The sequence below is a fragment of the Chiloscyllium plagiosum genome, unplaced genomic scaffold (assembly GCF_037043375.1).
Source record: "Chiloscyllium plagiosum isolate Xiang-an unplaced genomic scaffold, Cpla_swu_hap1 HiC_scaffold_3, whole genome shotgun sequence".
NCBI classification, from domain to species: domain Eukaryota; kingdom Metazoa; phylum Chordata; class Chondrichthyes; order Orectolobiformes; family Hemiscylliidae; genus Chiloscyllium; species Chiloscyllium plagiosum.
In genome coordinates, this window is record NW_028270141.1 from 92661269 (window position 1) to 92688964 (window position 27696).

Here is a 27696-nt window from a genome sequence, read left to right on the forward strand (position 1 = left end):
CAATGAAACTAAGAGCAGTAGTAATAACCATTGATTTAGGGTCAGCCATCATTCTGTTCACATGTTTTAGAAGAACTATTTTAATCATTGTATTATTAGAAACTGTTTCAGCAAATAATTGAAGTGAATAAAAAGTGTTCTACTGGATATTTATCATTCTGAAATTACATATTTCCCTTCAGTGAAACTGATTATGGAACCATCCAGAAACTTTAACTTACCAGGGAGGGTTTTCAGTAACGGCAGGAGAGAAAGGAAGAGAATGCATGGATATCCACTTTTAATATCTGGGAAGTTGAGGCTATGAGGAAACCATTAAGCAGTTCTCTGTGGTAAACAAAATCATTGCCAGTTCCTCTTCCTGCCCCCAACTCCTTCTATGTATTTGATTATCCCAGCACCAGCCTTTAAATGCAGCTTTGATGACAAATGAAAATAGCTTAGTAGGCGGCCTCTGCCTCTCAGTTGCCTGGCTGGTACAGAACTAATTGTGTGGGCTCCCTGAGTTCACTAGGAAGGGTAAAGATTGGGCAAGAGGCATGTGTTGTTCTCTTAGAAAAAAAACAATATAGAGAGAAAGGGAAGAAAAACAGAGGCAAAATGATTTTGAGAAGACAACTGAGATCACTAATACCTTTATAGCAAAAGGAGAAATATAACATTTTTCTACAACAAGAGACACAACCAAAATGATCTGATGGATTATTGGAGTTACCTGTTTTGCCATCTCAGTTCCTGATTTTGCTTATTTGAGGTTTTCATTAAATCTCTTGGGAAGCAAGATCACACATTTAGTCTGGAACATTTGTTTAACATTTGTTCTGAAGAAGGATCTCTGGAACTGAAACATAAACACTATTTCTCTCTCCACAGATGCTGCCAGACCTCTGCATCGCTTTTGTTTCAGATTTCCAACATTCACAGTTTTTTTTGTGTTTAACATGATCCTTTCTTTACAGTTTAGGTGGAAACCAAGTAAGAAAGTTCTTTATTTTTTAAGTTGCTTCACCCATTTGTCCCGGTCATTGTTCAGAGAATTTCCAGCACTGTGCTGATATTCTATTTAAAATTATATCCTTTAGTCTGCTGTTAATAATTACTCTGGACCAAAGTTTCATTATAAACATTACCATTCCCTTTGCTTTTTATTCTGTGACATGACAGCATATTACCTCCCCAACTTTCTCCTTTGTTCAACTTGTTCTCCTTCATTTTTGACTGCATTAAACCACTTTTCAGTTCAGAAGAGTCATATTAGACTCAATGTATTTCTTTCTCTCTCCACAGATGCAGCCAGACCAGCTGAGTTTTTCCAGCATTTTCGGTTTTTATTTAAAGGGGTATGTTTGTCCATGTTAATGTTTTCTGTTTTGTTCATCATAAAATCAACCAGTAAAAGAAGGAGACAATTCGGTCTATTATGCCTGTGAAAGTTCTTGAAAAGAGAGAACCAATTAGCCCCACTTCATTATTTTCCCTTTACCAAAGAAAATGGTAGAAAAGGCCAGAAATCACAAGCAATCTACTCTGGATTTCTCACCTCGAAGCAATTCTCACCTCTAGCCCTTGGCCCAGGCACAACAACCCCATCCCATTCCTCCCATTCCTGGAACAGTGAGCCAACTAGAGCCCTGTTAATGGACCTTAAAATACACCCCTTACTGGGCCCTTGTCAGGTAGAAATATTGATTAATAAGGTAAAGGCATAATCAGAGGAGCTTTGGTGGAGGATTAGTGAGAGTGCGAGCTTGTGGAATGCTCTGCCACAGAAAACAGTTGAGGGCCAAACATTGATTGTTTTGAAGAAGGAGTTGGATATATTTCTAAAGGCTGAATGGATCAAATATTATGAGGAGAAAGCAGGAATAGGGAACGGAGTTGTATTTTTTATTCGCTCATGGAAGATGGGTACCAGTGACTGGGTCAACATTTTAATGCCCATCACTTGAGGAGCTGGTGGTGAGCTGCGTCCTTAAACTGCTGTCGGCCATGTATTGTAGGTTGACCCACAATGCCCTTAGTGAAGGAATTCCAGAATTTTGATCCAGTGTCACTGAAGGAACGGCAATGTTTCCAAGTCAGGATTTTGAGTGGCCTGGAGGAGAACATGAAGGTGATGGTATTCCCATATATCTTCTTCCTTTATCCTTCCAGATGGTAGTGGTCACAGGTTGGGAAAATGCTGTCTAAGCATCTTTGATAAATTTCTCCAGTGCACCTTGCAGATAATACGTACTGGATGTAGTGCTAACCTTGATGATGACAATGTGGTTGCAGCTGCACCCATCCAGGCTAGTGGGGAGTATTCCATCATGGTCCTGAATTGTGCCTTGTAGATTATTGACAGGCTTTGTGGAGTGCAGAGGCACATTGCTGCATCATTCCTAGACTCTCACCTGCTGTTGTAGCCACTCTATTTATCTGGTGAGTTTGCTTGAGTTTTTGGTCAATAATAACACACCCACCACCACTACCACCACGCCGGATGTTGATAATAGTAATGGTAATGCCACTGAAAGCCACTGAACATCAATAGCAGTGATTAGATTGTGTCTTATTGGAAATGGTCATTACCTGGCATTTGTGTGGAATAAATGTTATTTGACACATTTCAGTCCAAGGTGATCACTTATGATTATATTGAAGGTGGAGCGGGCGTGACGAGCTGAATGGCCTACTTTTCCTTCGAAATCCTGGTTTTAGAAACATAGAAAATAGAAGCAGGAGTGGGCCATTAAGCCTATCAAATCTGTTCCACCATTCATGGATCTAATGATCTACAACTCCACTTTCCCGTTTTTTTTCTCCATAACCCTCTTTAACCTTCGTGATTAAAAATCTGCTTATTTCAGCCTTGAATATGTTTAATGACCCAATCTCAACAGCGCTCTGTGATGGAGAATTCCATAGATTCACTACCCTTTGAGAAAAAAATGCTCCTCATCTCTGTCATAAATGGGTGATTCTAACATTATGCCCTCAGTCCTGGACAGTTCACCATGAGGAACAATCTTTCAGCATCTACCCTGTCAAGCACTGTAAATATCTTAGAGGTTTCAACAAAATATCCTCTCTTTCTTCTAAACTCCAATAAATACAGTCCTAGTCTATTTAACAGTTCCTTCTAAGACAATCTCTCTAAACCTGGGATCAGCCAATAAACCTTCTCTGGTCTGCCTCCAATGCCAATATATCTTTCTCCAGATCAGGGTCTCAAAACTATTCCAGGTGGATCTAACTAGTGCCTGTATAGTTTAAATTCTGTCATCCAGAGCCATGACATTCTGATGATTCTCTTCAGTAGCTTAAAAATCAATGGCTCAAGGCAGGATTTTTTTTGCTGATGTGAGTAGTGGTATTAAACTGAAACATCCAAATGCACATGCCATTACACCCAGAAGAAATGGATGCAATTGCCTGCACTTTGTGTGGGATTTAAATGTAAACATTCATCAAAAACATGCACACAATATCTACATTTGACTTTTTCCCTTTGTTGTGCTGTCACAGACATGTTTCTTGGGAATGATCTTTCAGCCTGTCAAATTTTCCATCAAATTGTGATGCCCTTACTCTTTTGCCAAAACACCTTCACAATTTAGCACAAGCCTCTGTTTCCCCCAGAGCAATCAGTGATGTCATTGCATTTCACACTTTTACGTAGAAAACCCATTATCATGTGTCACGTCAGTTCACTTTTTGTCAACTGGTGGTTCTGAATATCCTTTATCATATGCAACTGCCTACTCCTTGAACTGTCACTGTCTCATTGAATGTTGATCTTGAATTTCTTAGTTTGCTGCATAAACAGTCCTGTTATAAATCACTTGTAGAACATTCACGAATGTTCTTGTATTAAGTATAGCACTGCACTCATTTGAGAGAATATTAACAGACTTGATTAAACAGAGTTAAATACAAGAGGTGGTCAGAAATGGAATTTTATAAATTCAGGCTCCAGTTCCATGTGATTTGTCATCATTGGTGACATCACTCCTTTTGCATATAGTCTGCAGCTACTGGTAGAGTAAAGGTTTATTGATCGCTTACTCCACAACACCTCTTCCAAGTCTTTATGCTCACTGATTATGGGCAAAACTTACACATTTTCACAGTTCCCTGTCCTATACCTTCCTACCCGACCCCACTCCACCTCACCCCAATATCTGTGTACTTTGCAGAGAAAGCCTGTGAGATAGTTTCACCAATCTGCCTCAAAGTGTGTCTCCATTGAAGGCTGGGGAGAGTTGGTGCATTTCAATTTGCTTCACTGAGAGTTCTTGGCACTTTTTATTTTGTTTGTCAGTGGCTGTGTTGTCTCATTTTCCTTCGGAAAAGTCAAAGTAGGCGCGTAGAGACAGGCTCCCGGCTCATGGGTTAGACTGGGCTGCATCTCAGGGCATCTTTTACCCTCTTATTGTATGCTCATTTAGAACCTGCTTACATGGTTGCACCATACTTACCTTGCCTTACCATCAAATTAGTGCAGTCACATAACCCGGCAGCTTGTCTTACTGGTCAGCAGTCCTCCGTCAAGGGGATGGACATCATGTAGCCGTGAGCTACATCAATCTCACACTGGTACCATGTGCTTATGTGACAAATGCATTGAATGTGAAGCAAAGAAGCAGCCTTGCCTCAAAGTCACTGAAGGTCATGGAGACATCTGTCAGTCAGGGGCTTCTGTCACAGTAAGTCAACACTGTCTTATGCCAGTCCAGGGGACTGGCCAGGGTCAGGTATCCAGTTAAGGTAATTGTGGTGAGGGAGTTCATACATCTCCAGTCCAGAAAATAGGCCATGGTTCAGTCCTTGGCTTCATAGTGGCTAGTCCAGGAACCTTGGGCTAACCCAGCTGGGGAGATGTACAGATGTCAGCTGGCAGTCTGGGCACTTCTCGTCCAGGGCTACCTAGTTTGATCTCTCAATGCAGTGACCACACTTCACATGGTCACCTCAAATGCCAGGGTAGACGGCATATGTTGGGCAGGTGCAGGCTGTTGTTGAAGGGTTGGATGGAGATCTGGGGAGTCCAAGAGGCTTACAGGAAGGGCTAACAGGAAGGGAATTTGAATATTTGGGGACTCACTTGTATGCTTAGGCAGAGAATGGAAACCAGTTGCCAAAGAGCACTTTCCGTCATTACGCGCAGAACCACTGACTGTACTGGACTCAGTACTGCAGGGCTCCTAATCCTTGGCCATCTGTATGCACTGTCCCTTCCTGTGTGTTTTGCATATATCACGACTGAATGATATGCATTTGTACATGATAAAATAAAAATGTTGCAGATGGTGGGTCTAAGATATCAACAGGATCCATTGCCCTGTAGATGCCCTATTGCTCTTGCTTCCAGTTGATATGGCAGGTTCTCACCACAGATATACATCCACAATACATTGTGTGTGACAATGGAAGTATGCTTTGTCCTGGCATGGTTACAGTCAAGGCTACACAGGAAGATAAGCATTCAAATGTAAGATCAAAGCAGTGATATTCATAAAAGAAATGCAAAATAATGTACAGTCCAGTATCACGCATGCCATAGAAATGACTTTGGTATGTTTTCTACTTCCTCACCCTCTGACTACGTCACAGTATTCTTGCAGGTTCCATCGCTGGTTGCTTGGCAGTGGAGTTCATTGGCTTTGAATGGGGGGGGCTTGTGTCTGGATGGTCCAGACATTTCCAGCATCTGCAGTGCTTTGCGTTCAGTATTGCATTGTGATCTTCTTGCCAGAGGTAGGCTGACCTTCTCGGGGGTAAACCTCTAGGGTTGGAGAGGCATAAAGGTTTGGAGTTGGAGGGTCTGTCCACCTTGGCAGAGTCCTGAGCTGAATCTCCATGTAGGCCAGGTTCCCTGCCCTCCTTTGGTCCTGAGGACTGGTGGCTGGGACTCTGAAGTGCAGGTGTTTGTGTATATCTCTCCAGCTGACCCTGAGGGTGGTAGATCTGGATCTCCATAGCAACTACCAACCTGCCCATTGAGGCAGGCCAAATGGTCCCATAACTCACCACACCGCTGCAACTTTTGGGCAATTTGAACCATTTGTATTCCACATGCTTGTCTGCTGTTCCTGTTTCTCCCTAAGCATTTGGGTTAAATCTCTGATTGCCAACTCCTGTCTGGGGTTGAGCAGTTGCCTGGTCTCCAGCAGTTCTCCGTGTATTTCTTCCTCGGCAAGTTGCAGACCTGTCATAGTGAGATACTTACCAGATTGTGCTCCCAAACTTTGGGGTGTAGGAGGCAACCTTCCTGATCATCCCTCGCCCTCAGAAGTTGAGAAAGAGGCTTCTGAGGGAGCTGCCTGTTTCATGACTGAGGTGATAGACACACTGGTGCTACCTGCAAGGTCCAAGAGTGAGGAAGCATCATGCACAGTGTTTAGGAGTGATGCGCAATGAATCAATGTGAGAGTTGTAATGGAATCCTGGCTGTTCCTCAGGGTAGTGTGGAGATGGCACTGAACTGGATGGTGACCTTGGACCAGACTGCCAAGGTTTGATGGAGTGGCCTCCTCTGGTGGTCCACAGGGATGTGGACTCTTCTCCTTTGCACCATCCCTGCAACCAGGACCTCAAAGCCCCTGTTGGGGATTGATAGTGCCATCTTCCCTTCCTCCAACGTCTTCAGGAAGCATGCTTGACCAAGAAGGTCCGCTTCAGAATGCCAGAGCCTGTCTTTGTCCACAATGACCTTTTAAAGATGGCAGGAACCCTTGGGATGCTGGGTGTTTTGGTGGATATCTGCCGAGTGGTGATTTGTTCTGTGAATAGGAAGATGGAGCTAGAATCAGAAGTTAAGGATGAAGTACAGTCAGGATAGATAGTTAATGAGCTGAATTTGGTAAGATGCAGCAAGGAAACATGCTGGCCCCCCAAAAAACTTGATGCATCCTCAGACGTAACCAAAAATCAGCAAAGAGATTATTGTGGCATCTGAGGTGAATCCATTAAGCTCCAGATCTCAGTCCATTAGGCACAGATGAGAAAATTCATCTCCTACAACTGAAATCCATTAATGCTCACTGGAGAAGAAGAGGGCAGATGATGATCTTTCTACTCCTGTCTCACACAAGTAGTGCAGTTTGAGACCCTTTGCTCGAGATCATGTTGTACCCTGGAAAAATCCAGATATCACTGGTAGATCTTCAGAAGGTCTACCAGACGAAAAGTTAGTGGGACTACAGAATATTCATTGTTGACTATTAGATCATTGACAATACTGATGTGGCATGGCTTTTAAAAATATTCTGCAGGAAAGAGGTCATATTCAGCCAACTCTCAAGGCAGGTCATGTGGCTCTGCACACGTTGTTCATTGTGTAACCGATCCTCACAAAATCCCTGCAATATCTCCACTGTGGCAGCAAATACCAAGTGGTAAATACTGCAAAGGTCTCAATGTTGTGCATGATAGTCTTGTCCTCCTCCCTGAGCTGTTGATGGTATTCTTGATAGAACATCAGCAGTAGTCTGGTGCACCGTCCCTTTTACGTATTGTACAAGCATGTCATAGTAGCTCAAGCTGCAGACAAAATCCCTGGTTTCTGGGAAGCATTTTTCTGAGCTCATTTGTGTTTTGGAAGGTTATCAATGTCCTGTTTTAGTTTTTACCATTGTTTAGAATGAGATGTAGTGACAGAATTTCTCAAGCATGTAAGAAAGTGCCTCTTTCGGAATGCTGACATGTCTTTGTTCTGTGTAAGTAAGCCAAGCTTGCTGGCTGTCTGATGCCATCATATTGGATCTCCCTAATGCTTCAATTGCTGCTATTTATAATTGTGAGGTTAAGACCAGTGCAAAGAGCTCGGATGAAATTAACTTGGCATTGATTCAATCAAAAGGGTGCTGTTGATATTCAAAGCTAAATCTAATCTTGCTTCAAATATTGCCTGACAGGCTCATTAACTTGGGATAAATGGAATAAGAATTTATGGACTTGATTGACAAGTGCTGCAAAACATTGGAGTTACATAGTACCTCAGGTTGGGGAAAATGTCTTGATGGCTTCTGTCATCTGTGGGTCAGCAATGACTGTTCATTGTCTGGGCAACATGGCCCAAAATTAAATCATTGGCTTGGAGAAATTGCACTTGTTATTCAATAGCAATCCAGGGCTCAGTAACTTTCTGAAGACTGTCCTTACCCAGTTGTCACACCATGCTTTAAAAGAGCCATGGATAAGAATATTATTGATGTAACATTTGATGCCTTCTGGACCTTCCAAGATATTGGACATCATCCATTGGAAAATCTCAGGTCCAGATGTGATGGCAGATGGGAAGGCATTTAATGCAATACTGCAAGGAGGGTATTATGAATGTTGTCAGTATTTTGGAATGCATGTTTAAGTGACATTGTCAGAGAGGCCAGTGTTCATGTTCAGCTTTGTAAAGATGGTGCTGTTTGAGAGCTTGGCTAGGTTGTAATCTGCAAACAGCATTGGATATCTCTCTCATTATGCTGCCTCACTCAAATGTGTGATGTTGACAGATTCCAATCGGCCTGTTATGTTTAGGAATAAGCAGCACAGTGGAGCATCACGTCATTGGCTGTGAGAACGAACACATGATTTGAGCATTCCCTCATTCTTCTCCTTTACTTTGTTTCTAAGTGAGTGTGGGAATTCCAGATGAACAAGCTGAGAAGTTGGGCATTCCTCAGTACACTGTGTTCACTTGCCCCAGGCCTTTAAATATATTTTGAATTGTTTTGTATACTCATTTCTGGTTTCTGACTGATAACTGGATCTACTTTAAGACTGCAGTCGAGGCTTACGCAGTTTCTCCTGCTGAGCAGTGTTTACAGCTAGCAAGTAACATATAGTCTTTCAAAGATTTTCTTGACTTTGTATTTTAACATTGCCTGAAGCAGGACTTTCACCTTGAGGCAGGTTCCCCCTGGGCCAGGTGATTGGAGACATGAAGGTTGTAGGGTAAGTTCCATCAGCCCTGTAAATCAGTCAGAATAGTGAGCTTATGTTCAATTTAAAGTGACTAATTGCATCAATGACTACTCTGCAATACTGACTCTCCTGGTCTGTGATTTTCCCAAAATTTAAATGCTTGTTGAGAGAGTTAGCCTGTCAAAGTGATGTTAATAGTTCTATGTGACCTACTACTCTGACCCCAGTGCTCACTGTCGACATGTATCTGATCATTATCTGGTTGGAGAACATCACATCCAGGCAAGCAATCACACAATTCCCAAGATTAACTTTTATTTACAGTCAGCAAGAGCAGACATAAACAAACAAATAATGGCTACAGTTTCCCCTCAAAATGCAAACAACGTGTTGATGCATGACTATTTTACAATAAAACAATGCACCACAAATGCTGGAAATTTAAAACTAAAACAGAAACTGCTGAAGAAACTCAGCAAGTCTGGCAGTACCATGGAGAGAGCAGAATTAACGATTTGTGTCCAGTGAGCCTTATTCACGTCTGATTGTAACTGGGAAAAGGTGGAGTATATGCTGTAGATGGTGGGGTTGGTATAGGGCATGGGAGGAGTCTTGGGTGGAGGGAGGGGGGTGGGGTAAGTTGTAAGTGATAGATGGAGATGGAGTCCAAAGAGAAAGACAGGCAATCAACAAGATGGGTAATGGTAAGTCAGGAAAAATGAAATGCTGATAATGAGTTGACAATTTCACAATCCCCACAATTTCCGGCTCTTACCTTGTGGAGCTGGGCATCAATCAAGTCCTGTCAAGCTTGTAGCATCTGATTCTCAGCTGAATTCTGTCATGGACAGGAAGAGAGTCCTCATCCCTAATATCCTCATCCTCCTCCCTGGGAGAACGCTCTCATTCCTTCAGTTCTTCAGCATCGAACACATCACCTTCTTGCCGGCTCTAATCATGCAGAATATGGCGCACCAGGATGATGCAGCAACTCTGTTAGACCATACTACTAATATGCTGCAACCATTAGAACCATATCTTCAGCAGTTTTTGCTCCCCACATTAATTAGGGGCTTGTGAAATGGTACCAAGAGCCACAGTTGCAGTAAGTATCCCTTGAACCCAAGTAACCAGCTTTGTAAGGAATCTGGACCCCTCAAACATAGCACGTACAAGAGACTGCCCCAGGATGTAGGACCTTTCAGGGTAGTGAATATACAGTTCCAGGAGGTAGTCACAGTGATCAAAGATTACAGCATATTACAAGTACCAATGGTTGGTTACATGATTTTTGCTGGCAGAGACCCATGTTGGCAACACCAGGAGCAAAACTGGTTCTTAACTCTGAGAACAGTCAATGGTGGCATGTCCTGCAGGTGAGGTCTATACACACTGCTCTAATTAGTGGGACATACTACATCCTGATGATGAGGATATCACCGTCATTCATTCAGCTTCAATCTCAGCCTGGATACCAACCTGATGAAAGTGCCACAGCAGCAGAGTGATCAACACATTGCATCAAAAAGGGAGTGCATTCTGCACTCAAACTGTTCCCATCCCAGACTCACATTCATCATGAAATGTATCATTGAATTCTGTGGAGTCCTTCACAGTGCATGAAGTGATCATCTCCACACCCCACAGCACCCTTGCAGGCGTCACACGGTATGGGCTCCTTTTGGCTAACACTTGCCTCCTTTTAAATCATTGCTTCTGCATCACTGAGATACTGCCAGTGTTCCATTTGCAAATACCAATGGCACTCTATATATGTTGCAGATGGATGATGGAATGATTGCATGTTAGATATACCGGTGGTTTGCAAGCATACGCTTCATAGATTTGCCCCTTCATTGTTCTCACATCCAGTAGACATGGATCCTGTGTTTTTGGCCTTCAAATTGACACTGACGCCACCCACACTAGGCATTGTCCCAGCAATTTTCCACTTGTAGCTATTGTCTAGCGAATGACAAGTGATTACAGAGAATGCTGCTCACGATCGAGACCAGCAGCATTGCGATCTCCTTCTCCAGAGCCTCCATGCCCCCGTTTTACCCCACATGACAGCCCATTTCCACCCATCTCCCTCCATGTGGAGACACACCACATTGGGCTTTGCCTCCAACTTTATTCCCTGTTGCTGGGAAGCAGCATTAACCCAGCAGCATTAACCCAATCTGATTTTCCAAACTCCCCCTATGCAACCCATGTTGGTGGTCACTGCCAATAAACTCCCTTCCAAAACCTACTGTACTTTCTGAGGCCATTCTGCATAACCCCCCTCTTGACTTTAATTTTTAATTTTCCCCTGTCATTGTCCTTGTCTCCACATTAGCACAATCCTCTACTCCCACCTTTGTCATGACATCTCCAGCACTGTTGACAATGAGCCCCACTTCGACCTTTCAGTCGCTCCTTGCATCTTTCTCATTGGTGCACACGGAATTTTATTCACCCAGACTTCTGACAGGCTTCAACACACAGCCCATAGACTTTACTGGCCAGACCCCTGATCACTTCCTTTATAATCCCCGAATGACAATATGTGATTCCTCTCATTGCTTGTGATAGTCATACACGACTGACCATTGCCCACTCCCTGGACTGTGGTCAGACAGGTCCACTGACTGTGACCAGCCTGAATGGGTGACTGACCATGGACAAGCCCCTGGCATTTACACACAATCCTGGGCACTTTCTTTCCTTAACTGGACTGAGGTCTAGCCCCCCGACTTTCTCACATGGCCATTTATTTAAATAAATGCGCAGAGTATTTGCCTTGCAGGCAGCAGGCTATGCTTTAAGTGTTAGGTTGATGTGTCAATGTGCCACACAGCAAGATGTGCACACTCATCCACCCCCCAAAACTAGACAGATGCCTACTGACGTGCATGACTGGCATCCTACACAATCTACACAAAAGAGCATGTCAATACAGCAGGGCTGATATTGGCTCTGGCTGAAGTGCCAATGTGCTAACTAGCATGGCATTGCATGTAATGTCAAGGCAAGACATAGATTTGAGTTTGCAGGTAAGCACTAAGTGATCAAGTGCAAAAAAGAGAAAGTGAGCAGGCCTCAAACGCTGCCTTTTCCAACCCATGAATCGGGTGCTTGTCCTTGCACACAGGAAGTGTCCTTGCAGCACCTTTCAATATGAGCTGCCAATGCATTCTGAAATGGTTAGGTCTGAAGTTCCTAACCATTTTGCAAGTGGACTGAAAAGGTTTTATGAGAATCCTGAGAGGTTGCAATTATTAGATGCCAGTCTCCATGAATGAGGGGTGTGTGTGTGTGTGGCTGGTACCAATGGATCATGTCCTGAGAAGTTGCTATGTGGCAACCAACATGGAGGCTCTTGTCAGCCAAACAGCAAGCTGAAGTTGCCAGCTACCTGCTCGAACTTACATGTTGAGAATTCTTGGCATCTACTTTGCTCACAATCAGTGGTAGAATAGGAAGCTGCATATTAATGAGGCAAAATCTGCATTTAACAAGTTAATTAACAAGCAAAAATCTCCCTGAATGGAGAACTGACTCCTACCGTGCAAAAATCTCACCTCAAACTCTGAAAGTCAGTTAAAAGATGTAGTGAGTTTTCCTGAGCATCAACTTGGGCCCTGTTAGATTTCTCATATGATCCTTCCACAATTCTTGCCTTTCCCCCACGCTGTTCTAAGATTCTACCCTCCACTCTTGAGTTCAACCTACCTGAGGGCTTAATCATCCAGAAAGATATTGGCAGCTTGGAGTAAAATTTATTGCTCACCCAAAATTGAAATTAGTCTCCTGAGATGCTGCATATGTTAGTCAGTAGACTTTACAATAAGTGCGTTAATCTTAAAGTACTGTGTCTACTATGTTGTACATTCCTGGGGCTTCACATCTAGAGCTTTCTGAGGCTTGTCTCCAGTTCTATGGGGCAGTCATTGTGACCACTATGTAGTAATATTGGGTCTACATTCACGTGAATGAACATTAACAGTCTTTATTGAACGTAACTATTTCCAAGGGCTTTATTATGTACATTCAATTTTCTTTACCGTAGCTCTGATAATATGCGACATTTTGTTTTGGTGTTCCTGCAGTCGCTTGGTTGCTTTATCTCACATAACTGCACCCTTTAATGTTGTATTCTTTTCAGATCTGAGAAATATTTCTCTTAACTTTTAACTCCTATTTTCCAGATCACTTATACATATAGAGTCATAGAGATGTATGCATGGAAACGGACCCTTTGGTCCAACCTGTCCATGCCGACCAGATATCCCAACCCAATCTAGTACCACCTGCCAGCACGCGGCCCATATCCCTCCAAACCCTTCCTATTCATATACCCATCCAATTGCCTCTTAAATGTTGCAATCGTACCAGCCTCACCACTTCCTCTGGCAGCTCATTCCCATACCTGTGCCACCCTCTGTGTGAAAAAGTTGCCCCTTAGGTCTCTTTTATATCTTTCCCCTCTCACCCTAAACCTATGCCCTCTAATAGTGGACTCCCCGACTCCAGGGAAAAAGACTTTGCCTATTTACCCTATCCATGCCCCTCATGATTTTGTAAATCTCTATAAGGTCACTCCGCAACCTCCAACACTGCAGGGAAAACAGCCCCAGCCTGTTCAGCCTCTCCCCATAGCTCAACTCCTCCAACCCTGGCAACATGCTTGTAAATCTTCTCTGAGCCCTTTCAAGTTTCACAACATCTTTCCGATCAGAAGGAGACCAGAATTGCACGCAATATTCCAACAGTGGTCTAACCAATGTCCTGTACAGCCGCAACATGACCGCCCAACTCCTGCCCTCAATACTCTGACCAATAAAGGAAAGCATACCAAATGCCTTCTTCACTATTCTATCTACCTCCAACTCCACTTTCAAGGAGCTATGGATCTGCACTCCAAGGTCTCTTTGTTCAGCAGCACTCCCTAGGACCTTACCATTAAGTGTATAAGTTCTGCTAAGATTTGCTTTCCCAAAATGCAGCACCACGCATTTATCAGAATTAAACTCCATCTGCCAGTTCTCAGCCCATTGGCCCATCTGGTCAAGATCCTGTTATAATCTGAGGTAACCCTCTTCACTGTACACTACACCTCCAATTTTAGTATCATCTGCAAACTTACTAACTGTACCTCTTATGCTCACATCCAAATCATTTATGTAAATGACAAAAAGTAGAGGACCCAGCACCAATCCTTGTGGCACTCCAATGGTCACAGGCCTCCAGTTTGAAAAATAACCCTCCACCACCACCCTCTGACAGGCACTGATTTTTAGGACATGTCATTTCATAATTCTCTTTCGTCTAAAATCAGTTCTCCTAAGTGTGTATTATTTTCTGTCTTTCAGCCAGATTTTTATACTACTGCAAGTTTTATGAGGAATACCTATTGCCTGAAATCAGTGTGGGAGTTTTCAGTGTATCATTTTACCAAAGATTTTCTGAAAATCTAATCATGTAACATTTCAGGACTTTCAACTATCTGCGGAAACTGTTCTTTCCTTCAAAATATCCATCAAATATGTAATTTGTCAGAGAGAAGTTATTTGCAGCAAAATTCCCAGGCTCTGACTTGCTCTTGTAACCACAGCTTTGATCTGGTTAGCCGAGTTCAGTTTCTGGTTATTGGTTGGTTGATGTTGATGGTTCAGAAATCTACAACAATAATCCCTTTTAATATCAAGGGTGTGATGGTTAGGCTTCCTGCTGTTGGAGATGGTCTTTATCCAAAATGGGAATGTGTTAATATTTCTAGTTGACTTATCAACACAAGCCTGAATATTGTTTGTGTCTTGTTGCATGTGAGCTTATACTGCTTTATCATATGTGAAGTTGCTGATGGTGAGGAATAGTGCAATCATCATCATCCACAAACATCCCCATCTCTGAAATTATGATGGACAAGAGTCATTGGTGATGCAATTAAAGATGGTTGGGCTAAAGATATGATCTTGATGAATACTTGCAGATATGTCCTAGAGCTAAGATGTTTGGGCTCCAAAAACCACAACATTCTTCCCTTGTGCTAGTTATTGCTCTAACCAGTGGAGAGATTCCCCTTGAATTCCATTAATTTCAATTTAACTAAGACTCCTTGATGTCATGCTTGATCTAATGTGGCTTTAATGTCAAAGGCATTCATATTCCCCTCACCTCTGGTGTCCATCTCTGGTTCATGTTTGGACCAAAGCTGTAACTTGGTCTGGACCCCAGTGTCCCTGATCCAAGTTGAGTATTCATGAGCATCGAGTGGTGTGTCGATGATACCTTCTATCATTTTGCTGACAATTGACAGTATACTGATAGGAGATAGTGAATGATGTGCTGGGTCTTTGGGGCTATAGATTGTGGAACTGGATACAATCTACTGGCACTGATGGCTGACTGTACCTCATGGAATTTCAGCTTGAAGCTACTGTATCGCTCTCAAATAACAGAATGAGAGGATCACATAACAACATAATCTGTGTCCTCAGTTTGAGGATGTAGCTCCATTTCCACAAACACTGTTAGTTCATCATGAACAGCTGGATCAGAGACAGGTAGATTCATGAGTATGAAGTCAAAGGTATTTTCATCTTGTTGGTTTTCTCCCTACCTGTCACAATCCTAGCATTACAGATATACCCTTTAGTACACTGCCAGCTTGGTGTTATTGAGCACTCTAGGTGATTAATCTTAAAGTCCCCCACCCAGAATGCAGTTTATTCTTTTCTAAGTGATTGTCAAAACAGAAGACCATTCACTCATTGGCTTAAGAGAGAGCAGTCGATAGTGCAAAATGTTTTCTTGACTTATTTAACTTAACAGCATTAAACTTCGTGGTGTCCAATGTCAATGTTGAGAATGCCAATGGTGACAGCCTTCAAACTGTATAGCATTGTGACACCATCTCGGGTGGTGCATGATCTGTCTGGTTTTATTCCAACTCAACGTTTTTACAGCCGTGAGGTTCAACTGAGTGACTTGCTTAGCCATTTCAACGATCAGTTAAATTTGATTTTAAACAAGCCAATAATAGCCATTAATGTCCTTTATTTATGGTTTTTGCTAATCAAATGGCAAAATTAAACATTAAATCTGTGAAATCCATGCGGAAGCAAAATGAGCTGATGATTATTGGTGATGATCAGTTTGGCAAGATTGTGTTTAGCTTGCATAGCGATCCTGGATATCAAGAGTGCTTTGTTCTGCCTCTTCGCAAACTAATGCTGCTTTCTCATGAAATTAAACAGGCAGTCATCTGTAGAAGACAAATGAAAAGAAGAATGTGTGACCATAAAAGACACCATGATGATTTTTTTTTCATAGTTCATTTGCTTTTGTGCCCTCCAGAGTTTGTAAAAAATGAAGACAAGATCCCAAGTGATGTTTGGATATCATTGACTCCAAAGAAAAATCAGATGACCCATTGATGTTTAATGACCCTTCACTGGCCCACACAACAGGAACTGGTGAGTTTCTCCACAAATGCAATATTAACGTTTGATAAATCTTTTTAAAAATTCTATTGTCTCCTATCCTTCGGAGCACGAACAATGTCTAGTTTATTTATAAATCATTGATCTCCCTTTTAAAATCTTCTTTTCGGCACTCCATGCAAAGGGTAGAAATATTCTGTTGCTTATTCTATCAGTTTTATGAAATATTATCTACTGAGTGACCTTTCTTCTTTTTTAACCTTATCAGTTTTTACAGTTTCCACTGATTATTCATGAACTGTAACATCTGAAAAGTCAAACAATATTCATTCAATATGGTGAGGTTGGCGGAATATGTGAAATTAGTTAACAGAAAATGGCAGCAAATCCAGAAGGCAGTGTCCTGAATCATTGAACTTCCTGCTGTGATTAAGAACACACTGTTTTCTCTGTTTCTACTGAAAAGAATAGGCAAAGAATAGTAGAATTATAGAAGAGGCTTTTAGGAAGGGGATTTTTTTAAAAAATGAAATGGGGAATAAGGATAAAATTGAAAATATGAATTTTTGAAAAATAGATTAAATGGAGAAGGAGGCTTAAATCAGGAACGTTCAAGATCAGGTAGCAAAAGAATAAAGGATTAAAATGTGAAACAAAGGGAGAAAGGAAGAGATAAATGGAGCAAGACTGGGAGAATAGAAAAATAAAGAAAATGAGGAGAGCTAAGAAAACATAAACCAATGAAAGGAAAGAGCGCTAAGAAGAAAATATAAACAGGAATGTTATTATATTGAATCAGGATTGAACAGGTCAGAGTCTGTGAAAGACAGATTAAAGAGAGAGAAAAAAATGACAGAAAACAGAACAGCAAATTGCACAGTTTTTACTTGATAGCTATAGGGGGCAATACAACCTCAGTTATGGCACAGGATTTAAGTCTGTTCTTCGCCATATATAAGCTGGAAACATTACAGCTGTATTAATGGGGGACTTTGAAATGCACATATTAACTTGTATTCTACCAGTGAAGTGTTGTATGACCCCTACCTGAGTGAAAAAAGGGACAGAATTTATTGCTTTTAATGAGAAAGACATGCAATAAAACATATTATAATAATGGCCGACTTCCATTATTTAAGATCTTTGTTATAATTTTGTTAAGGAGAACCATATTTTCGTTTTTATGACAAACCAAGGATGCAATAGTTTATTGGATTATATTTCATGTTTCATATTCAAGTATACCAACAAATTGCTACGTTAATGCCAAGCATATACAATTTCAGCTTCACACCTCAGGCTCCTGTCCAATGTGATAGGAGGGGCTACATGTTGGCCCTTACTAATCTTAATTAGCGAGCTACAAGTTCTTAAAGGTGCTTCACTGGTTTTCTTGCAGCAGATTATCAGCTGGTTATAGCACTCAGCAGGCAGTGAGGGCCTTCCACCAGCCAGAGAAAGTGGATCTGGGGTGCTAGCCCCCATGTGTGATCTGTCCACTTCTCTATCCGATTTATAATTGGAGTCCTATAAAAGATAAAGGACCCCAAAGAGCATATTTTCCTCTGCAGTTCACTCATCGTTCGGGTGGGAAATGAACATCTGGAAGTTGAAGATCCATATCTTCACCCCATGATGTTGGAAGCTAATTGCAGTGAAAAAAAACTAAACCTGACTGGTGTTTTATTCATAAAAGGTCTACTTCAGGATTAGTATTTCCTCTCCTTGGATGTACAATGATGGAATGCATTATACATTAAGTCCCATTTGATTGTATGATTTGCACAATAATGGACAATAATGGTTCTTGGCACTCAAATCGAATTATTTTGGCATAATATGATGCCAAGATTTAAAATAGATCTGAGTATACCAAAATCAAATGAGCATACAAATGAGAGTTGCACAGTATTTCAGTCTATAGATAAATTTGCCACATGTTTATTAAAATTATTTAATTCCTCGCTGGTTGGTTGCTGTAATTCACGGTGGCAGACATCTTTCTCTGCTAATCTATATGATTATCAGAAATTAAAAAGAAATAGAAATATATAGTTTGTGTGCAATCATCTGATGATGGGAAGAACTTTGGATACAGTTTTTCACCAAAATCTAACTTTTCTGTTCTATTTTGTGTATTTTCACCATTATTTGTCTTTACATCTGGATTTTCAATATTTGCAGTTCTCATTTTTCACTGTGTGATTTCCAGGGTGTAGAGATTAGACTATAACTCCTGTTCTAGTAAGGCACTGAATGCTATGCATGTACATATGAGAGGGTTAATTACAGTCAGAATTAATTTAACCCAGGTGAATCTGAATTCCAAAAACAGAATCTCTGACTCGATTAAAAATGCTTTATATATACAACACATGCAGAGTTAATATTCCTGTTAGATTATTAATTTTAAGCAAAGACTGGAGACTGAGTCCTCAAGATTTTTTTTATGGGGTAGACACTTGGCATTGTGTCATAATATAAAAAATGTGATATTGAATTGGCAATCTGTTTTATATCTCTCTTGATTTTTGTGTGTATTGAATTAAGCAGAAATAAAGTTTGGACTAGATGCATAATGTGTTGGGGTTAAGGTTAGCTTTATAACCCCTTTTCAAAGTAATGAACAAAGCTATAATCTTCCCTCGATCCTCTTCCCCACATAGATTATAGGGACAGGTTTTACAAATCGTCAGACAAACTACATAGCTTCAGGCAATCAGGATGTTCCGGGAAGTTTGAACACTGATACTGATATGCTCCATACCATTTTCCATTCATTTCTACTCAAAAATTTTCGATTCATAGCAATTTTTTATTATAACTATGTACTTATTTTATAATAGGAAATTTGTCAGTATCATTCATAAACATTTGCCATTGAATTAAAAGCATATTAACATCAGTTTCACCACACCCATACAAATAGTTGGACAAAACTAATATTGTTTACTTCATTCAAGGAAATAACCCATCTTTGCTTTGAAATGTTAATGGTAAAAAAATTGCCTCAGTCTCACTTTCATAATCTATATACTTATCTGAACGTCTTCTTCTGCTATTGCCTCAAACAGACACCAGCCTACGCAATGTCCTATATATACTCATTGAAGTGTAGCTTTTTGCTGAGGGTGTTTGATGACATTTCACAGTTTAGATTCAACCTCTGTTTTGCACCCTACAGTTTTCCTGCACTGCCTTACATGTGAAACCTAAAACCAAAGTTCACTTGAGTGGCTAAATAGCATTAAATCTAAAATAATCCCTAAACCAGATTCCAGATATTAGAAATGTCGTGCTTGTGGTCAGTATGTCTCAAGATTTGTTATTATTTAATAAAACCGAATTATCATGTAATGTTATCTGAAAAGTAACACCTAAACAGAATTCTCTGCAAAGAAGAAAGACCTACCTTTCAACGTGAGGATGGGAGGATATATCAGCATTACACTTCAAATCCTGAGCTACTGTGTTATATAGACATGCTACTTAAAGTGATAGCCAACATTTCTTGATAACTATCTTATTTATATTATTGATGAGCTTTTACTGGTAGAGAAAACAACAGCAGAAGGAAAAACACAATAAGCCGAATGTTATGGTTTCTTAGCTAAGTCTGTATTGCATCAAGATTTTTGGACAGTATATTGCTGTGAGGCTCAGTGAGTTCACTTGCTCTATCTTTCCAAATTTGCATACATAATGAGCTACCATGCCCCAGTGGCATCTCTCCTCTTCGATTTCCAAGGTCATCATATCATGTGCTGTTCCCATAACAACTCACCACAGCGATATCCCAGCATTCACCAGCATGCCTTTTACCATACCATCATTAAAGGCTTGTTGTGCAGCCGGACAAGTATTGTCAATCTGGAGCAGTCCTACACAGTTCCCGACATGGCAGACGGGGGGGGGGGGGGATGTCAGCATTCTGCTGTGTGGGAAGTTATCGGCAAGTCTGCTGGATATATAGTGCAGAGCCAAGCATTCCACTTCCTTATTCCTAAGGCTACAAGGACAGGGCATGCCAGCTTAATCTTAGTTTGCAACAAGGTCAGTGCATTCTCAATCATCTGGAGGAACGTCCATTATTGTAGGAAAGTTTATGTCCTTTTCCACTCTGCCAGGACAAGGTTCACCATCTTCTCTCTGATGCCCCACCCTCGTTTTTTTTTCTGCTACTGTACCCACATCCTACCAAGGCTCATGCTCTAGCCTTCTCACCAAAGCCTGCAACATCTTTCCAATTTACTCTCATCTAACCCAGTCCCTGACACCACAAACTCTGCTGCCAACTGCACTGCCCACTCACTCATTTGGGACACTTCCCCACCTGCACCAACCTTAACAGATGAGCCATGTATTTTCATCTCCCACAATATCTCCCCTTTCTCTTTCATTCCAAAAGGAAAACTGTCTCCAACAGAGCAGAAAGAGTCAAGATGGATGGTAGGCTGCCCATCATTCAACTCCTCACCTCTAATGAGGAGAGGACCTTGACTCTTACCAACCCAGACAGGGTCTAGGCTGGTATTGGAGGCCACCTTTGACTTGCTGTGCAGAGTCACCCAGTGAAAACCACCCTCGTTGAATGGGCTGACAACAATGACAAGCTTCCTGAGTTTCTGTCTCCATTATACAGTGAAGCAAGATAGCAATACTGTGAGCCTCATATCTCTAGCTGTGGAGTGCAAAAAGGCGCAATAAGGTCATGCAAAGCCTAGAAACTGTGACCATCCAAGCAGGCACAGAGTGCACGAGCTGCTGTGAGAGTGAACAGAGAGCCTAGAAATGTAGCCTGCCCATTCGAGGAGCTGGGTGCATTTCTCTGAGTGCAGAGTGACTTTGTAGCAGCATTATGTTGATAGTTACCTGTGTAGCGTTGAAATGTAAAACTGACCTGTAACTGAATTGAAGGTGTACCATAAGACAGCTTTTGTCAAAGACACAGATAATCATATCCTCTTCCACCAACACCTCTTGCCTGTCTAATAGGGCTGCTTCCATCTGGCTCCACTCTTATCTATCGAAAAGTGTGTCAGAGTGTCATTGCATTGCTTCCTCAGGTGTTCCAGAAAGAGCTGTTATTGGCCCCTCATACACCTCATCTACATACTGTGCTCCAGCACCATCACCTGAAAACAAAGCAATAGTTTTCATATGTCTGCTGATGATGTCTAACTCCATCTCAACACAATCTCTCTTGATTCCTCCTTTGTGTCTAAATGATCAAACTGTTAATCTCGCATCTAATGCTTGGTGAGCAGAGATTTCCTCCAGTTAAATAGTGGAAAGGTCAAAGTATTTGTTTTTGGTCGCCTGTTTGTAACAATGAATTCTTCTACCTTACAACTACCTGAGAGGAATGATATAATTGGCCTTGAGATGAACTTCCACCTTCAGATTCCTGTCTTAATTTTAACTATTTATTTTCACATCTGCAGTATTGCTCAATTCATATCTATATCATTTCATCTGCTGCTGGAACCCAAATTCTTGACTTTGTTATCTCTAGACTGGGTGATTGTAATGTGTTTCTGGTAGTATCCAAACTTTTACCCTCTCTAAACATGAGGTCATCTAAATCTCTGCTGTCTAAGCCTTAACCCGGAGCAACTTCCAAACCCTATCACCCCTCAGCTCACTGACCTATGTCACATCTTGGTTAAGCAACGTGTTGATGTTAAAATTCTTATTCCATGCTTTCAAACCTCAGCACTCTAGCTTTGACAAAATATGAGGTAGCAATTCATACCAGCTACAAAGGCTATTTGTTTCCAAGACTGTATCATAAATCTTTCCTCCCAAGGACAATTTCATAATGGAGCAAGCTGTCAAAGAAAATACACACAGCCTCACCATCAAAAAATCCTCAAGACCCACATTAAGATAATTTCCATTTATACATTTTTATTAACAGGGCTACTGTGGTGATGGAATAAGCATTTTAGTTTGGGATGCTGACTCAAATAGAGGCAAAAGCAGCTTCATGGTCCTTCATAATATTCTGTACTCATCTAATTGTCTCCAATTCACCCCCAGTTTTAATTGATCTACATTGGTGGGCATGCCTTCAATTGTCTAAGCAGTACACCCTGAAATTCCCTTCCTGCATAACTCTACCATCATTTTCCCCCTTTAAGACACTAACCTATTATCTCCTTTCATAGTTTGGTGCCATATTGTCTTAGATATAATGTTCCTGGGAAGCACCTTGAAAATTCTTTTACAATAAAGACACTATATAAATATAAGTTGTTGTTGTCGAAGTCTTCCTTCATCTCTCTGCTGTTCTCATTTCACTCTGTCTCAAGTTACCCTCAATTTCTGTTTTTATTTCAGGAAATAATGCATATTTATTTTTGCTTCTTATATTTGCAATCTGAACTTCCACTTAAAAATATCAGTTAATTTTTTATTGAACGATATGGCATTGTGGACTCAAATATATAACAAAGCAATTCTGTGTAGCACAACACAGAACAATAATGCACAATTTGTAAGCACAGAGCACCTTGATAATACAGTGAAGTATATGACAGTCAGTAACATAGCACAATACAATACATTTGATTCTTCTGGAGTTCACTTTTCATATGATGGAATTCCAATTTGGGGTAATAAGAATACGTTGATATTTAGTAACTGTTTCCTATTCATTCATACTATCTAGAAATAATAATGTGTTAATAGGATCTCAATGATCGAATAAGATGGATATTCATGAGTGTTCCAAGATCAAGAGATAAATGGTTTTGAATTATTGAATTAAAAATATATTTTTAACGTTAAGGAAAAATGTTTCCTTTCAAAAGCATTTTTCTTTCAGATCCTTCTGGTGAGGTGCATCTTATATTCCAAATGACAGTACAAACATAGAGATCTCTATAGATTATATAGTGTTCTTGTTTCAATTGTGCAATCTGTATCGGTTGTCAGAGCACAAACTATCCTTCCCTTCCATCTGCTCAATGCTTTACCTAACAACTTGAGAAAGATCATTATCCCGAGGAACAGACACAACGTGAACGTCTGTTAAGGCTGGCATTTGTTGCCAGGTCTCCAGTCCATGTCACAATACACTAAATAATTCTGACACTGAGGCCCCTTATGATTAATTTTAGTATCAGTTTCATATAAAAGAATTGTATAATTGAGGCTGCTTCTTATTGATTTTCATTGCAAATATCTGAGTTTCAGAATGCATTACATAGTGGAAACAATCCCAGCTGTTGCTAGGGATCATGGTGATGGTGAGAATGGTATTAAGAAAAGAATCTGGTCACCCTACTGGAATTGAACCTGACCACACTGTCCAAAATTTCAGGGTTTAGCTGTTTTTGTGGGATATGCCTTCTGGGTCAGCATGAATCTAAACTATGGGCCAAACAATTAGATTCCCTACAGTGTGGAAATAGGCCCTTCTGCCCAACAAGTCCACACAGACCCTCTGACTCACTAATGTACCTAACACTATGGGCAATTCACCTGGCCTGCACATCTTTTGGAATGTGGGAGGAAACCGGAGGACCCGGAGGAAACCCACGTGGACACGGGGAGAATGCACAAACTCCACACAGTCACCCAAGGTGAGAATTGAACCCAGGTCCCTTGTGCTGTGAGGCAACAGTGCTAATCACTAAGCCACCGTGCCACGCCAATGAAAAAAAAATCTGTCCTTTTATAACACCAATTAAAAGAGTCTTAATTAAGATAGGGTGTCTACGTCTATGTATGCTCAAATTTTAAATAAACCAGATAGTTTGTACATATAGTCTTTTAGGGGCTATTCACAAAGTAAAGGCATCTCAGAGCTTGAATGTTTACCAGAGAGGAAATAAACTATTGGTTACATATAGTTGTCATGAAATCAGGAGCCATAGTGATCAAGTTAAACACTTGTAGTAGTAATTTAATATGTTCCAAGACTGCCAACTAGTCCTTGCAAAGAAAAGAGATTGGCAAATTGTTAGAATTAAATCAAAAATTGAAGAAAACATGAGTACTGATTTGTGAGTGAATGGATTTTTTTATTCAAGAGATGTGGACATCACTGGCTAGGCCAGCATTTATTGACCATCCCTAATTTCCCAGAGAACAGTAAAGAATCAAACACATTGCTGTGAACATGTAGACCAAACTAGATATGGACAGCAGTGAACCTGATGGATTTTTACAACAATCAAATCATGGTCAACATTAGACTCTTATTTCCAGATTTTTATTGAACTCAAATTCCACCCCCAGGTCCTCAGAAGATTAATTGAGCTTTTGGATGAATAGTTTAGGGATAATACCAAAGTTTTAACAGTGCTGACTTTGAACCTCTTATCTAAAAGACTAATTTCAAATTTGCCTAAGATATGAAAATGGTTTTACTCACTATGTCCTCAAGTGGTGAGCAATTAAATGCTGCACTATTCTGTCCTCTACCTTTCGCTGGTTGCAAAGTAAAACATTGGGTGTCTGCGTTGGGCACATTTCCTGGCTCGGGAAGTTCCTTGAGATACAATTCCTGTTCCTTCATTGTAATTATGATGGAACAGGATATGAAGCTTCAACTACAATATATACAAGTATTATCCAAATGGTCAATCACTGAACAACCTAATTCCTCAATCACCCGGCGATAGATTTAGTCCCTGATCCTTGGCAATTCAGTGTAATGTACCCCTTCACTAGTGGCACGGTCTGGGTGGAATATGCATCTGATTACTGACAATTTGATGGGGCTTAGTGCACATCTGATCAATACTTCAGCAGGGTCAAGTATGGGCCTAATTATTTGTCATTTAGCAAGGTGGAGTGCCTGTCTGACCTCTGGTCTTGCAGGGCTGATTGTATGTCTGATGATTCTTAGCTTGGCTAGAGAAAAATATGTATGTTTGATCATTGTTGATCTGGTCAGGCAGAGTGTGTCTGATCACTGGTGTCCACTGAGGTTGGTGCATGTCAAATTATTGTGGATTAGTCTGGAGTGTGTCTGATTAGTGTAGATGCAGTGACTGTATGCTTTGCTCTTGATCTGTGAATATCAATTAGATACACATACTAATTGCTGTTAGCCTTCTGATGGAATGTATGTATGACCCTTTTTGAACAAATACATACACACAAATGTAATATATAAATTAATCATGATAGCTTATTGTTGAAGAATGGATTCTCTCAATCTGATGGTAGAGTCCACAGCTGTGTCTGGTAATCAGGTATTGAATATGAATGAAATATCTCTGGCAGTCTTGGTAGTCTAACTTGTGCAGTTTGGGTAATAGAAGAAAGGCAGACATGTACATACTCATGTTCTCTGGCAGCCAAGGAAGGTTCAAAGGCTGGCTACCTTTTCAATATTAGTTTTAAAAAATGAATACTCACTCTTACTTTTGTCGTCGTGCTAAGTTTGATTGATTTTTAATGTTAGTGTAACTTATTAACATAGAGCACAGGATTATTTTCTCTCTATGTTGCCGTGAAATAATATTCAATATCAGTTTATCTGATATTAGATGGTACGAGAATAGTTCAGTTTTCGTCTTGTCTTTTTCTTTATTCTTTCACAGGATATGTGCATTACTGGCAAGGCAAGCATTTATGCCCCATCACTAATTACCCATGAAGTAAGTATTTTGTTGCACCATTTCAGAATCAACCACATTGCTGATGGGTCTGGAGTCATGTGTTTTGAACAAAAGTTACTGAATTTGAACTGTTGGCTGTGTTTTCTCTTCACAGATATTGACAGATCTACTGTGTTTCTCCAGCAATTTCTGTTTTTGTTTGTTTCCGATCTCCAGCATCCACAATTCTTTGCTTTATGGCACCAGTTAAGCATTTTTCAAGTACTTAAAAATAAATCTGCTGAAATTCATTTATTTTTTTAAATTACATTTCACTCCATTAATTATCCTTCCTTATAACATGTCATACTCATCTACAGGTTACTTTCTAATGTGGTTACAATTTTACTCTCCAAATTTCAAAGAATTATACTTAAATGTTTTACAATAAATCATCATTTTGAGAGCATACCACTATAATTTATGTTGGATCTTCAGTTTGACATTAAAAAAGTTGTTATTTTGTATGATTTGTCTTTGAGATTTCACAGTTAAAATTCTTAATTTAATCAATTGTGAATTTGTTATTATTCCACTTAACATGGACAGAAGGAAGTATAACAAAAATATGCCCAAAACCTATTCCTGTCTCTTTCTGCTTCCTCATGGACATTCTGCTGCACAAACGTAATCGATGCACATGGGCATGTTTTACTTGTGTAGTGAAGATAGCTAGATGACTCTGCACCATCTCTTTCAGCTCCTCCACTGTCTGTGTTGGAAGCCTGTTTTTTTACATCCACAAGATACAAAGTAAATGTGCGATAGAATAATATGCCTCCATCCAGGACCACAAAGTCAACATTATCAGATCCTTCAGTTTCAACTAGCATTTCTTCCATCACTCTGTACTATCACTGTGTATTATCTGCAAGATGAACTGTAACAAATCACCAGAGATTCTTTGGCAACAGCTCCCAAATCCATGATCACTGCTGGTGCCTGGAAATTCTGTTATCTCTGCATTGTTTGTCATGCCACATAATACAAATATTTATAATATCATTTCCACATTGACATCGAGCAAGATTTTGTACATCATTCTTCACAAGATTGTGAGACAACCTTTGCATCTCTATTGCAGTACTTCAAGAAGAGTGCAACTGGGGATGGACAATAACATGGCTTTGTCAATGATGCCTATTTCCCATGAATGGTTATTCTAAATACACCAATAGAACAATGGAGATCGCTAAACTGTCAAGCAAATAAGTCACAAATATGAGTCAATCTGTAAAATTTCCAACTGCAGTTTGTGTCTTGAAAGAAGTCAAACTGGTAAAACTACTAAGTTGAAATTTAGATCAGGAAGATATAAAGCCACTCCAGCATCATGAAAAAATATAAGTCTGACCACATGTAATTTAAAAGACATTTGGATAGATACATGAATAGGAAAGGTTTGGAGGGATATGGGCCAGAAGCAGACAGGTGGGACAACTTTAGTTTGGCATTACATTCAGCATGGACTGTTTGGACTAAAGGGTCAGTGCTGTATGACTCTCTGACTCTATAACAGAGCTCAAAAAGAATTAATTCAAAAGATTGTGAATCCTCTTAAAGCTTAGGTCAAATCTTTAGGGAGGTGGGAAATAGTTATTGTGATCCTCATCTTCATAAAAAAGCTGAAGGATGAACCATCAGTTCATTCCTCCAAGCCTTATGTCTACTTTTGGGAAAGTCTTTGAAAGGATTCGAGAGATATTATAAGAGAGTACCTTAAGGATGGCCAATCCAAGACA

The 27696-nt window shown here is 40.4% G+C and overlaps 1 long non-coding RNA gene across 1 annotated transcript in view; it reads left to right on the top strand.

The window, feature by feature from the left end:
• Positions 1-27696, top strand: part of LOC148150623 (uncharacterized) — a 352668-nt gene that overhangs the window by 197600 nt on the left and 127372 nt on the right. Inside the window, exon 3 of the long non-coding RNA XR_015751865.1 lies at positions 16252-16370. This is a non-coding gene — a long non-coding RNA (uncharacterized LOC148150623). The remainder of the gene's footprint in view (positions 1-16251; positions 16371-27696) is intronic.